This window comes from Giraffa tippelskirchi, chromosome 13 (genome assembly GCF_054371585.1).
Source record: "Giraffa tippelskirchi isolate mGirTip1 chromosome 13, T2T-mGirTip1v1.2.pri, whole genome shotgun sequence".
Lineage (NCBI taxonomy): Eukaryota > Metazoa > Chordata > Mammalia > Artiodactyla > Giraffidae > Giraffa > Giraffa tippelskirchi.
In genome coordinates, this window is record NC_137287.1 from 96,777,362 (window position 1) to 96,790,284 (window position 12,923).

The window sequence follows — 12,923 nt, forward strand, 5'->3', positions numbered from 1 at the left end:
GTTCATCTAGTCAAAGCTATGGTTTTTCCAGCAGTCATGTATGGATGTGAGAGTTGGACTATAAAGAAAGCTGAGAACCGAAGAATTGATGCTTTTTAACTGTGGTGTTGGAGAAGACTCTTGAGAGGCCCTTGGACTGCAAGGAGATCAAACCAGTCCATTCTAAAGGAAATCAGTCCTGAATATTCATTGGAAGGACTGATGCTGAAGCTGAAACTCCAAAACTTTGGCCACCTGAGGTGAAGAGCCAACTAACTGGAAAAGACCCTGATGCTGGGAAATATCGAAGGCAGGAGGAGAAGGGGATAAGAGGATAAGGTGGTTGGATGGCATCAGCAACTTGATGGACATGAGTTTGAGCAAGCTCCGGGAGTTGGTGATGGACAGGGAAGCCTGGCGTAGTGCAGTCCGTGTGGTCGCAAAGAGTCAGACACGACTGAGTGACTGAACTGAACTGACTGAACTGGTGTGTATATATATATGTGTGTGTGTATATATATGTATGTATATATATATATATATATATATATAATGGTATACTACTTAACCATAAAAATAATGAAATTTTGCCATTTGCAGCCACATGGATGGACCTGGAGGATATTATGCCTAGTGAAAGAAAGTCAGACAGAGAAAGATACACTGCATGTTATCACTTATATGTGGAATCTAAAAAATGAAACAGACTAGTGAATGTAACAAAAAAGAAGCAGATGCAGATATAGAGAATAAACTAGCAGTTACCAGTGGGGAAAAAGAAATGGGAAGAGGCAATACAGGGGCAGGGGATTAAGAGGGACCAACCACTATGTATAAAATAAGTTACACAAACACATTATTCAACACAGGGAATATAGCCAATATTTTATAAAAACTATACATGGAGTATAAACTTTAAAAATTGTAAACAACTATATTGTACACCTTGAAGAAGGAAGTGGCAGCCCACTCCAGTATTCTTGCCTGGAGAATCCCTTGAACAGAGGAGCCTGGTGGGCTCCTGTTCATAGGGTCACAAAAAGTCAGACATGACTGAGTGATTAAGCACGTATTGTACACCTATAACATATAACATTGTACATTAACTATACTTCAGTAAAAATTAATTAAGGGAAAATGATGTTGAGCTTCCTCCCCATTTGACAGTGAGAGAGCAAGTAGAGTCACGTGACAGGTGTGAAACTAAAGGCGTTCCCCCCCGTGTGTGTGAGCAGCTACGTGGCTTCCCTGCCCTTCCTGTGTAAGGTGGGAGGTATGTGGGCACACCCTGGGGGGCTGCAGATGGCTGAGGGAGGAAGCTCTGGGAGAGGCTTGTGGGGAAAGGGGAAGCTGACATAAAGCGCCTGGTGAGGGTGTGAGTGAGTGTGTGTGCACATGTGTGTGATGAGGAGGAAGCCTTGTGGAAGTAAGCCCCAAGAAAAAGGAATAGAATCCACAGAGAATGGATAAAGAGCAAAAGGTACTTTGTATTAAAAGCAAACTTTGAAAAGAAATAAAGCTACAATCTACCTACCTTTCCATTTATCCACCATCAGCAACCTTGCCACAGTTCCCTAGTCAAGGACAGGACCTGAGCTCCAGAAGCTGCCCTCCTGTGACCCCTTCCTCCTAGCTCACCAGGCAGGCCTGTTCTCGTCCTCCTGTGCCCTCACCTCCCCTCCAGCACCAGGGGCCACAAATGCCCCCCACCGTTGCCTGTCTCTCTCCTGCCTGGACTTCAACTCTCAGGTCCCAGGTTGCCACCCCAGGGGCCTCCCTCTGGTCCCCAGGCCGAGACCTGGGAGGAGGAGCTGGGGGGTTGCTGGGGGTCCTGCTTGCCCACATCAGTCTGCTCAACCACGGCAGTCCTCCGGCTTCATCTTGAAATCTGGACCTGGAGGACAGCTGTCACTCTGGTCCCTGGGCTGAAGAGCCTGCAAGGGGAGGCTCCTGCATCCCCACGTCACGCCTCTAGGGGGCGCTTCTCACTCACTGTTTAGACCCAAACCTGGGCTAAAGGCGTTTCCTGTTCCCTGGGACCTGGCCCACCCAAGGATGCCAGTTAAGGTGCTTTGAAAAGGAAGTCCAATTCCTCAGACCGGGGACACAAGGAATCACTGTGATGACCCTGGGGATGGCTGTCCTGCCTGCTGGGCCAGCCTCCATGATCAGCACCTTTCCCTTGTACTGTCACAGGCCACCTACGGGGCCCAAGGCTCAGTTGCTGGTCACTCCTGACCGGGAGGTTGGCATCTTTTGGTGGGGGGTTTGCCAGATTCAACTTGTAAGAACAGAGGGCGCTCAGTCAAATCTGAATTTCAGATAAACAATGAATAACTTTGCAGTGTACATATGCCCCAAACATTGCATAGGATAGACTTATACCCCAAAATTATCCGCTGTTTATATAAAGTTCAAGGTTAACCAGGCATCCCATATTTTATCTGACAATCCGGCTGCCTTTGACTGAATCATCTTCCAGTCTGCAGCTGCCAGGTGCATGGTGTTCCATTGGCCTCCAACTGAAGTGACTGTAGAGTGAGGGACAGGGTGGCCCTGGTACCATGGGGGGCTCATTAGGATGTGTAGAGGGACTGAGGACAGACAAGGGGAGCCAGGCCCAGGCTGCCGGGCCCTGGTACTGTAGGGGCCGAGGGCCCCAGGAAGGGTGCAATCTATCCTTCTCGAGGGACGGATTCTCAGCATGTTTGTGCCAGGAAAAGTCACCTGGAAGCCTGCCCATGTGTGCTCCTCGAGTCCCTGGGCCTGTGGAAGGGAGTGCAAGTTCTGATGGACCTGGGCTGCTCGATTGGCCTCCGGCCAGCAGCCTTGGCCTCACCTGGGACTTGTCAGCAGTGCAGTTTCTGCCTCCACATGCATATGCATGCACACACATGCACGTACGCACAGCTCCCCGTCCAGAGGTCTCGGAGGGGACCTTGGTGGGAGATGCCCCCCGACTGCCTCCCTTGTTCCTTCCAGCAAAGTGGGGAATGAAATGAGCTTCTTCTTGCCGTCTTTATTTTCTGGTCTCTTGGGGGAAGTGACCGCACACTTCCTGCCTGTCGTGGGATGTGTGCCTGTCACAGCCTTGGGTCACAGCCAGCTGTCACTGGAGCCCAGCCCTGCTGGGACAGTCTTTGTCCGGCTGGTGTGTTGCAGCTGTGAGAACTGGTCGCCTCACCTGTGACAGCAGGGACTGAGCAGACAGGAAGTGGAGGGAGGGCTTCCCGGGCAGTGGCTGTCACTCTCCCCTTTGTGGTGGGGAAACGAGATGGGCTGGACATTCCAGGTGAGGGGCCAGGCTCTGCGCTCTGTTCCTGTGATGCCAGAGCACCCACCCCCACCTCTTACCTCTCCGAGGGTGGGGACCCTGGGACAGCACTCATTTTCCCTTCCCCTCCCCCTTCCTCCTGTGGTCCCAGGGACCCCTTTGAGAAGTGTCTTCTTGGGGAGGGGATCATGGCTGAGGGCTGCGGGTTTCGAGTTGTGGGGAGGAGGCCTGCCAGGTGCAGAAGGGAAAACAGAGCTGGGTGTGACCGCTGACAACAGGCTTCATTCTCAGCTTTTCCCGTTATGTGGCCCCACCCCGGGAGGGTGGGCAGGGAGCAGATCTTGATCTCCAGAGGCTGGCCTTTCACTGAAGTCAGCTGTGAAGACCCCTGTTCCCAAGATGACTCAGAGCCACTCCAGCACTCTGTCTGCCCCCCAGAGGCACTCCTGATCCCCTCACACTCTGTTCTCTTCTTTTAAATGAGGGTTTCCCATGGCTGATGGTGAGTCAAGCATCATTTTCCACAGTTATTCTCATCTGCTTGTATCTGCTGGAGCCCAGGGACAATTATGACTTCAGACTTGCTGCAGGATGGTGATGTGACGATCGTGAGATGCTGCGGAGGCTGCGCCGGCCCGAACAGTCATTTCGGCTCTCAAGTCAGTTTCAGTGGCACTGGCCAGGCTGGAATGTGTTTAGAAAGATGAAATCTTTCCCCATTAATTCGGTTTCCAGAGGCCAGCTCTGTTTCCTTGTGCACAAACAGCAGAAGGAAGTGATTCTTTGGGTCAACGTGAAGAATGGCTAATGTTGTCTTTGTAAAGGAGCAATTCTTTCAACAGCAATAAAAGTCACTCTGTATTAAGATCCCTTCTGCTCCACACTTTTTATGGATCTGGGTTCCGCAGCATCTGGGCCTTGGCCTGGTTTCTGTCTACTTTGAGAAGGGAGGACATGGGCTTTGAGGGTCAGGTCGTGAGCAGGTGCCCCAGATGGGTATGAACTGCAGCTCAAATATGGACACAATGCAGGGCAACAAAGAGGTGACCACTGGGCTCATGGATACCTGGCAGGACTGATGAAAAAGGCCTCTCCTGGTGACATCTCGGGACCCAGGGACAAGAACAAAATACAGGAGTTTAAGAAGAGGAACAGGCCTGGCCCCTAGAGACTCAGAGCCAGAGTGACGGTCACCTCCGACCATCGATGTTCACAAGGATACGGGTGCTAAACTGGAGCCCAACCAGCCTGCGTGTTCTTCAAGCGTGGGGGCCAAGTGCTGCCAGGGTCAGGGCCTCCCTGGGCACAACAGCTTCCAGAAGGAGGCCATGTGGGGTGCACAAGCCAGATGTGACCCCTGAGGGGAGAGTGGGCGCAGGTGGTTGGTGGCAGGTAGCAACGGACTTGCATCCCTGTCCTGGGCCCAACACAACACCAGGCTTCTCGGAAAATAATGTCTCCATCATTACAACCTTTAGGTGTTGTGGATTAACATTACCTGGTTAAAATCACTGTTGACCAAAGAGGAAGTCATGACCGTGTCATGCAGCAGAAGGCAAAAGTCCTATATCAGATACTTGATGGGACGTGGTGAACGGCAGCAGGGGTGGGCGGACGGTCTCCAGGCTTCACTGTGATCTTGAAAGTTCAAAGGCATCCCACACAAGATGGAAAGTGACACTCTGACCAAAGGAAATGGGGGGGGTGTGTCAGGAAGGAGCATCTGCCACAAGTCTACCATTGTTGATAATGTGTGCGACATTGAAAAATCACAAAATAAAGATGTCAGCAGATTTAAGGTTCTCACGATCACCTCGTTGCTTAGCTCAGACTGCGGTAATGGAGCCTACACTCTTGGGGTCTTATCCACAACTGATGTTTATTTCTCACAACCCTGGAGCCTGGGGGCGTGAGATCAGGGGGCCAGCACAGGTGGGTCCTGGTGAGGCCTCTTTCTAGCTGTACACAAGAATCTTCTCCTGGAGTCCTTGAGAGGTGGAGGGGGTGAGGGAGTACTCTGGGGTCTGTTTTACAAAGGCACTAATGCCATTGTGGGGCTCCATCCTCATGACATCACCACCCCTCAAAGCCGTACCTCCTAACATATCATCTTGCCGGTTAGGGTTTCAACACGTGAATTTTTGGGGGACACTAACAGACCACAGGTCTTCCCAGGTGGCACGAGTGGTAATGAACACACTTGCCAATACAGGAGACGTAAGAGATGCGGGTTCGAGCCTTGGGTCGGGAAGATCTCCTGGAGGAGGGCATGGCAACCCACTCTAGTATTCTTGCCTGGAGAATCTCAGGGACAGAGGAGCCTGGTGGGCTACAGTCCATGGGATTGCAAAGAGTCAGCCACAACTGAACTGACTTAGCAGGCACACGCACACTAACAGGCCATAGGGACCTGGAAAACCTAGGAGGAAACCCTGAGACAGAGGCTTCAGGGAGTACGGGGGGTAACAGGAGGAATCCAAGGAGGATCTGGCCCAGCAGTGTCCCAGACAGCTGTGAGAATGCAGTGCTCAGCCAGATGTCACCTGGAGAGGCCGTCACCACGTGACCCTCCCCTCTGTACCTGCTGTGCTGTCTGAACTTGCTTTTTACTTTTATTAAATAATTCAAGTCCATGAAGGCAGTGATTCTCAGACAGTCCAGGAGAGGATCCTTAGAGAGACAGAGCTGAAAAGCAAACGCGGGCAGACACAGCAACCTTGTGGGTCTGGAGGTGAGGGTGGGGTTGGGCAAAACACTCTTAGATGAGTCATGCAACTTGAGTTTGAAATTATTTGAAATTTAAAAATATAGAGAGATGGAAGGGGGAAAAAGATATGTGAAGGAAACCTACCAGCAGTAGGCTTTGTTTCATTTTAAAAAACAGCATTGTGTAATTTCATACATGATCGATTCCCAAATCCTGGCCTTTCTAGTACTTCAGAGCAAGCCTTTCTGATTAAACTAATCCTCCAAATATGCTTTGCAAAAGAAAATGATTTCCATTTCATAGATGGAGGCGATCAGCATGTGGCGGGGGGAAGGCAGGGAGGAAATGAGAGGACTGTCAGGGCTGACCCCTCGGAGGATCTCATGGGGTCCCCAAGGGTCTCCCAGGAGCACTGGAAGATCTCTGAAAGGGCCATATAGCCCCAGAGATGGGGTGGGGGACCTGTTGGGGTGGGGGCCACTCTGGGATTCTGGGAACTCATGTAGGGATAGGTCCTGGTGCTTCCGGAATCTTCCAACATTGTTTGGAGAAATGAGGTCATGAAGACCTACCTGTCCCTCCATCTTATACAGGAAGGGGAGGACCCCCGAGCCTCAGCCTGGGCTCCCCAGGGCTCCTGGCAGCAGCAGAACCCATTCTGTGATCCTGGGCAGCCTCCACCCGCCTGGAGCCAGGACAGTCCTGGCCGTGAGTGTGGGCGGTCCTGGGATGGAGTGTAAGGTGGGGGCTGTCCTCAAACAGCCCCACGTTACCTGCCTCATCTGGGGTCCTGGTTAGGACTCCTGCCTACATCTGGGCACTCAGTTCCTGCCAGCATCAGCCAGGGCAGCTCCTGGCACATCCAAGGAGGTGCGATGCAGGATGGCTGGGATGGCCTCAGTGGGCAGGTTTCCACATACGTTCTCAAAGACAGCATTGAGGCTTTGAAAACTCTCCATGAGAGAGCTCACGCCCATCCCTGGCTGGAGGCCTTTCTTCCATCCTGCATCTTCTCCTTCATTTGTGTGTTGGGGGGCAGCAGAAGGGACTCTAGCTGGCTCAGTTGTCAGGGCTCCCAAAACTGACAGGGAGCAGGGGTGCTGAAGCAGGTGGGGTCCGCTGCTCTCCACCTCTGTCCTTCCAGTCCAGGCCCCTGTGCTGGGAAGGGGGGGGGGTCACACTGATTGCCACCAGCTGGATCAGCCTCAGCAGGTGGGAAGGCCATCCCTTGGGGGGTGGGTGGGAGGGCTGAGGTACTTCTAGGAAGGATCCCTATGCAGCTCTCTTCTGAGAATCCCCCATCACCAGGACTCCAGTTCTGTAACTGGGTCCCAGGGCCCCTGCCCTTCCTTGTCAAGGGCACTCACACACGCCCTCCTTGATCTCAGGTTTGTGTGAGGCTGAGGCAGGGAGGCTGTTCGTGGAGAGCTGGTTAAGTCAGAACAGATGGCGGTGTCAGGCCTTCCTGGGATGGAGGAAAATGACGGGCTCAGAGCCCAGCATCTCCTGGCGTCGGTCTGTCCACGCCAGGCCGTGCCCCATTACAGACCCTTAGGTTCCTCCATCTGAGGCTCAGGGTCTGAGAAGTGGACAGCGGTCCCCCTGGTCCGAGGCAGAGTAGAGGGCTGTGTGCCTGTTCCCTCCACAGCAACATGGGCTGCTTCCTGCCTGTTGGGCACTGGAGCCCATCTGGCCCAGCCCCGCTCGCTGTGATGACTATCCTCGCCAGGGATGTGGAAAGTTGGGCTTTGCCTTTGTCTGAATTCTCCAAGTAATTAAGGAGAATCTACTTTCCGGTAATGGAGCTGGAGGAGAAAGGCGGATGTTGCTGTCTTCTGAGGCCTTAGGGAAGCTGCTGGATGTGTCATCCTGGGAAGGCTGGGGGAAGGTGAGGTCCCCATGGTCTGAGCCTGGACACAGAAGCCCAATGCCCAGGGTGTACCAGGCGGAGGGGGGCTCAAGGAAGAAGCCTATCCCTGGCCAGCTGCCCCCATGGCCTTGGTTCTCTGCTGCACTGTGGATCCTCTCAGTTCTTGAAATTCCTGGCACATAAGACTGCCCAGCCTGAGACAGTGAGCAGCGATACTGTGACTCCTCTGGGGGAGATTTCAGCACTTGTCATGTTTTCCCAAGAACCTGACACATCACAACTGACTCACAAAGTCCTCAACAGATGCAACCTTCCCTGAGGCCCCACTGGGGGCTGTGGGGGAGGTGCCTCCGTTTCCTGGTCGGGAGCTTCCCCAGAGAAGCGGCCACGAAGGGAAGCCCCCCAGACCTAGGGGTGGCTGCAGTGGACGTGGAGCTGCCCCTCTCTCTTGCCTCCTCATCTGGTCCTCAGGCTGGGATGCTGGGGGCTTTCAGTCAACCTGTCCCACCCCCATTCCCCTCCCACTGCATCAGCACCTCCCTGTCCCCCATCCCCTCCCAGCACTTATGTCCCCCTCAGGCCCAGCTTTCCATCCTGCTGTGTCCTGATCTCTGACCTCTCAGCAGACTTAAAAGAAAATGCAGAATTTTTTTATTCACGATTGTTGAAGCCAGCTGGTGTGCATCCAGGTGCCCACTGTACACTCTCTCAGCCTTTCTATATGTTTGACATTTTTCATCATAAAGAACTGGAGAATATAAATAGTGTTTCTATGCTGATGAAGATGATTATTATAAAAACAAAAACAAGTAATCATTACATGGTAAAGAACATTCTGGCTACAAAAGTCTGTGTGGAGAAGCCACCCATGCCCTCTGCCCAGAAGCTTGGTTTTCGATCTGTAATTCCCCTAGTTAAAAAAAAAAAAAGCCCAAATGGAAGCCCACTCTGTCTGCTGCTGGCCCTTCACTTTATTTTTAACACAACCATTGAACGTAAATAGGTTCCATTTCAGCCTATATAGATTTGCCTCATTTGGCAAATATTTGCTGAGTGCCTGTGGTGGGCCAGGCTTGCTCCTACCTGGAGAGGCCAGGGGTGAACTGGGTCCCTCTGCTTGGGTGTCTGAGTGAGGAATGCCCCAGATGTGCAGCTGTCCTGCCCCAGACTTGCTCTGTACACCTGTGGATGCTAACAGCTGGAGCAGATTTTGCTGCTGCTGGGGGCCTTGGTGCGAGCCCCCGCTCTCCCACCCCTAGATAGGGCCTATTGGCATTCCAGCACCATCTCTGAGGGGTCCTTGGTGGAGCCCCCAGGACCCACAGATGTGCTCACTTCCCCCCGACCTGCTCTGGGATCACCCCTAAAGATACCTGGCACCCTTTTGTCCAGCTGCGTCCTGGAACTAGCAAGAGTGTGTGTGCATGGCCACGTCTTCTCCCGCTGCCCCCTCACTGCTGACTGTGCTGACCCAGGCCTGCCCTGCCCTCCAGCCATCATCCTCGGGAGTGCTGTGGAGAGCAGGGCCTTGCTGGTCTGGGAGCTCAGAGATGTCCCCTTCCTGCAGACAGGGAGTCAGAGACACTGTCCCACCTCCCTTGTGGCCCCCAATCCAGACTCAGGATGCTACTAGCTCAGGACGAAGCAGGTGACAGCAGCACAGCACCCAGAATCAGGCAGCAGTCCCTCTGGGGAGAGTCCTGGGTGGCTGAGTCAGCTCCCCATCAGTGGCTGGTGGCCTTGTGTAGATGCAGCCCCTGCAGGCTCACAGGAGATGGTTAACTCAGGGCTCACAAGCGGGTTGACCTGCACAGCAGGCTTACCACACAGGGTGGAGGGACACATTGCAAAAGTTTCTATAACAGCAAAGAAACGGAAAAGAACGTGGGTTTGCAGAAGCTGTAGTGAAGCACACAGCAAGCTGTGTGTCAATTCCCTGATTCCCTGGCAGCCACAACAAATGACCATGACATGGCAGCACCAAACAGCATCATTTACCACCCCGTGTTCTGCAGGGCAGATGGTCCCTCTGCTTGGTCCTACAGGCTAAAATCACAGGGTTGCCTGCTGGGCTCCACGTGGGAGGCTCTGGGAAGAAGCCAATGCTTGTTCATCCAGGTGGGGCTCCTGCGGCCACGCTGGACCCACTTGGGAGTCCAGGAGGCTCTCCCTACCTTAACCACACCTGCCAAGTGCCTCCAAGTGGGACCTGGCTCCAGGGAGCAAGCCTGTCGTGGAAGGGCCTGAGCTGCAGAGAGAGGTGGAGGGCTGGGTGCTCACAGAAAGGCCAGTCGGTCACTCATGTCCCTGTGGGGGCTGCCTCCAGGGAGACCCAGAGGGGAAGGAGGGAGGGGCCATGACGTGGTGTCTCTTCACCAGCTTTGCACCTCTTTCCTGCTGCACGGTATGCATGTATTACCAATTAGAAAAATTGTTCATACATGTATGAAAAAGGTGTGTTTTAAAAAGTCACGTCTGACTCTTTTGCAACCCCATGGACTGTAGTCTGTCCATGTAGACTCCTCTGTTCATGGGGTTTCCCAGGCAAGAATACTGAAATGGGTTGCCACTTCCTTCTCCAGGGCATCTTCCCCATCTAGGGATGAAACTCACTTCTCCTGTGTCTCCTGCATTGGATTCTTTACCACTGTGCCACCTAGGCAAGAATACTGGAGTGGGTTGCCATTTCCTTCTCCAGGGGATCTTCCCGACCCAGGGATCCAGCTCGGGTCTCCCGCATTGCAGGCAGACGCTTTAACCTCTGAGCCACCAGGGAAGCCCCTTGTCACATACAGTTCATCCTAAATCTGCTTGGTAATGGGGGTGACCGTCTTTGTTAACTAATTGGCTTTTTCCAAAGGAAAAAGACACCTCTCACGTCTTTATCGCAGGAGGTATTTTGGGGCCGGGCTCCTGCCTCTGCAGGGGCTGGGAGAGGGGCGCCATTGTACTTCATGACTGCATCCGAGACAGAGATGGCTCTAAGCCCCCGAGGAGCACAGGCTGGGCTGGGAGCTGGCAAGAGGCTTATTCCGCTTTTCAAGAGAGGCTTGTTCCTCTCAAAGGGAAGCATGATACCAAGCTTTCTAAAATAAACACTTGAAGAAGGAGTGGGGGCACTTTTTCCCTGTTTGCAGTAGGGAATTTCTGTGTTCTTTTTCAGTGGCTATTCACCCACATAGGGGCCAGAAGGGAGGTGTCCGGCTGGCCCTCTGCAGCACCCATGGGCCATGCTGAGTCCACGGGGGTGCTCAAGGCACCAGAGGTCCTGACTCTGGCCCCAGCCTGCCGCTTCTCTAGCCAGACCACGTCCACCCTCCCCCTCTCATTCTGGCCCCACCCTCACCCCCCACCCCCTCCTGCTCCGCTCAGCCACTCTGCAGCCTCGGCGCCTGTGAAATGGCTGTGCTGACAGTTCTTTCCTCCGGGTGCGGCTGGGGTGAACCCACAGGGAGTACGGGAGATTCTGTGGTCATGAATGGGCCTAGGATGGACTTGAGGGGAAGTGGGGCACATGGGGTCAGCAGACAGTCTGCTGCTCAGAAGGGGAGTGTTTGGGGTGGGGAGTGCCGGCAAGTTTTAGCAGCAAGTGAGCAGTAGGAGCGGGGCGTCCTAGGCCAGGCTGGGATCCCTAAAGGTGGGTGGGAGTGTTCAGGATCCTTTGTGGTCACCCTCCTGGTCACAGATGCCATCTTGCCATGGGAGAATCTACCTCTCTGGCTTCTTGGGGCCCCGAAGGCTGAGGCCAGGTTTCTCTGGCTAGGGTTGGGGTAGGGAAGGGGACTCACAATCCCAGGGACCCCAGGGTGGAGAGCGGGCCTTAAAATTCACCCCCTTATACACTGAGACTGGATTCTCATACCTGATGGGGTCTGGGGGACCCCAGTCCCCTCCCCCACCAGTAAACTAGGGCCAATGAGGGGACATCTCCTGGCCCTACTGGGACATTCAGCAGTGGCTAGTCCATGCCAGGCAGGCCCCAGGAATGCTGGGTAAGTGCTGCGTCCCAGGCCCCCTCCTGGAGTCCTAAAGCAGGGGGTTGGAGGACCAGAGAGACAACCTGTTGGTGGTGTTGGGGCTGCACAGGAGGGGCCTGGGCTGAGGCCAAGCCAGCCTCCACCCTGAACCCCTGACCAGCAGCTCCCTCTGGGCTGGGTGCACACAGTCGGTGCTTATTAAATGTGCTGAGTGATGGAAACAGGTGCAGACTGACATCTGGGCTGTGGGGACCATTGTCAGTTGTGGGGGGTCTGTGTGGGTGGCACTGGGCCTCTTCGGCCCAGGGGTCACCTAGGGTCAGGGGTCTAGGCCATCAGGCAGGAGTCACGGTGCTGCCCCCCCAGCCCTGCAGGAGTGCCCCTTTCTAATGTAGACAGATGGCCAGGCTGCTCAGAGGAGTCTGGCTGCCGGGAGGCGGCATCAGTGATGAAGGGTAATGTGGGCCGAGAGAAGTGACTGATGAGGATGGACAGCCTGCAGTGCTTGCCACCTTGCTGGCCCAGCTCTCTCCTGGCCTCCCATCCCAGCCCCCCAGGTCACCCCTGAAGGGGCATCCCATCTCTGGGCCCCCAAGGGGTCAGTTGAACTCTGTTGAGACACAGCATGTCCTCTGCTTGAACTCTTGGGGACTTTTTACCTGCAATGGAGGGTTGCTTTTGGAAACATCTGAGTGTCATAAATTTATTTTAACTTTGTATCTAAAAAGCCAAGAGGTAACAACCTAGAGGGGTGGGATGGAGAGGGAGGTGAGAAGGATGTTCAAGTGGGAGGGGACATGGGTAAACCTATGACTGATTCATGTTGATGCTTGGTAGAAACCAATGCAATACTGTAAGGCAATTATCCTTAAATTAAAAATAAATAAATTTAATAAAAAAGAAAAGAAAATTGATAACCAACAAGGACCTGCTATATAGCACAGGAAACCCTGCTCAATGTTATGTGACAGCCTGAATGGGAGGGGAGTTTGGGGGAGAATGGATACATGTATATGTATGGCAAAGTCCTTTTGCTATGCACCTGAAATATCACAACACTGTTAATTAGCTATACTCCAATATAAAATAAAAAGTTAAAAAAATTTTTTTAAATAG

At 53.4% G+C, this 12,923-nt stretch overlaps 1 long non-coding RNA gene across 1 annotated transcript; it reads right to left on the reverse strand.

Annotated features, from left to right (window-relative positions):
- Positions 1-2,978: 2,978 nt before the first annotated feature.
- LOC145532496 (uncharacterized) lies at positions 2,979-6,476 on the reverse strand. The gene is made up of 3 exons (XR_014073293.1): positions 6,105-6,476; positions 4,752-4,935; positions 2,979-4,187 (listed from the first exon to the last, which is right to left on the reverse strand). It is a non-coding gene; the product is annotated as an uncharacterized LOC145532496 (long non-coding RNA).
- Between the last annotated feature and the right edge of the window lie 6,447 nt (positions 6,477-12,923).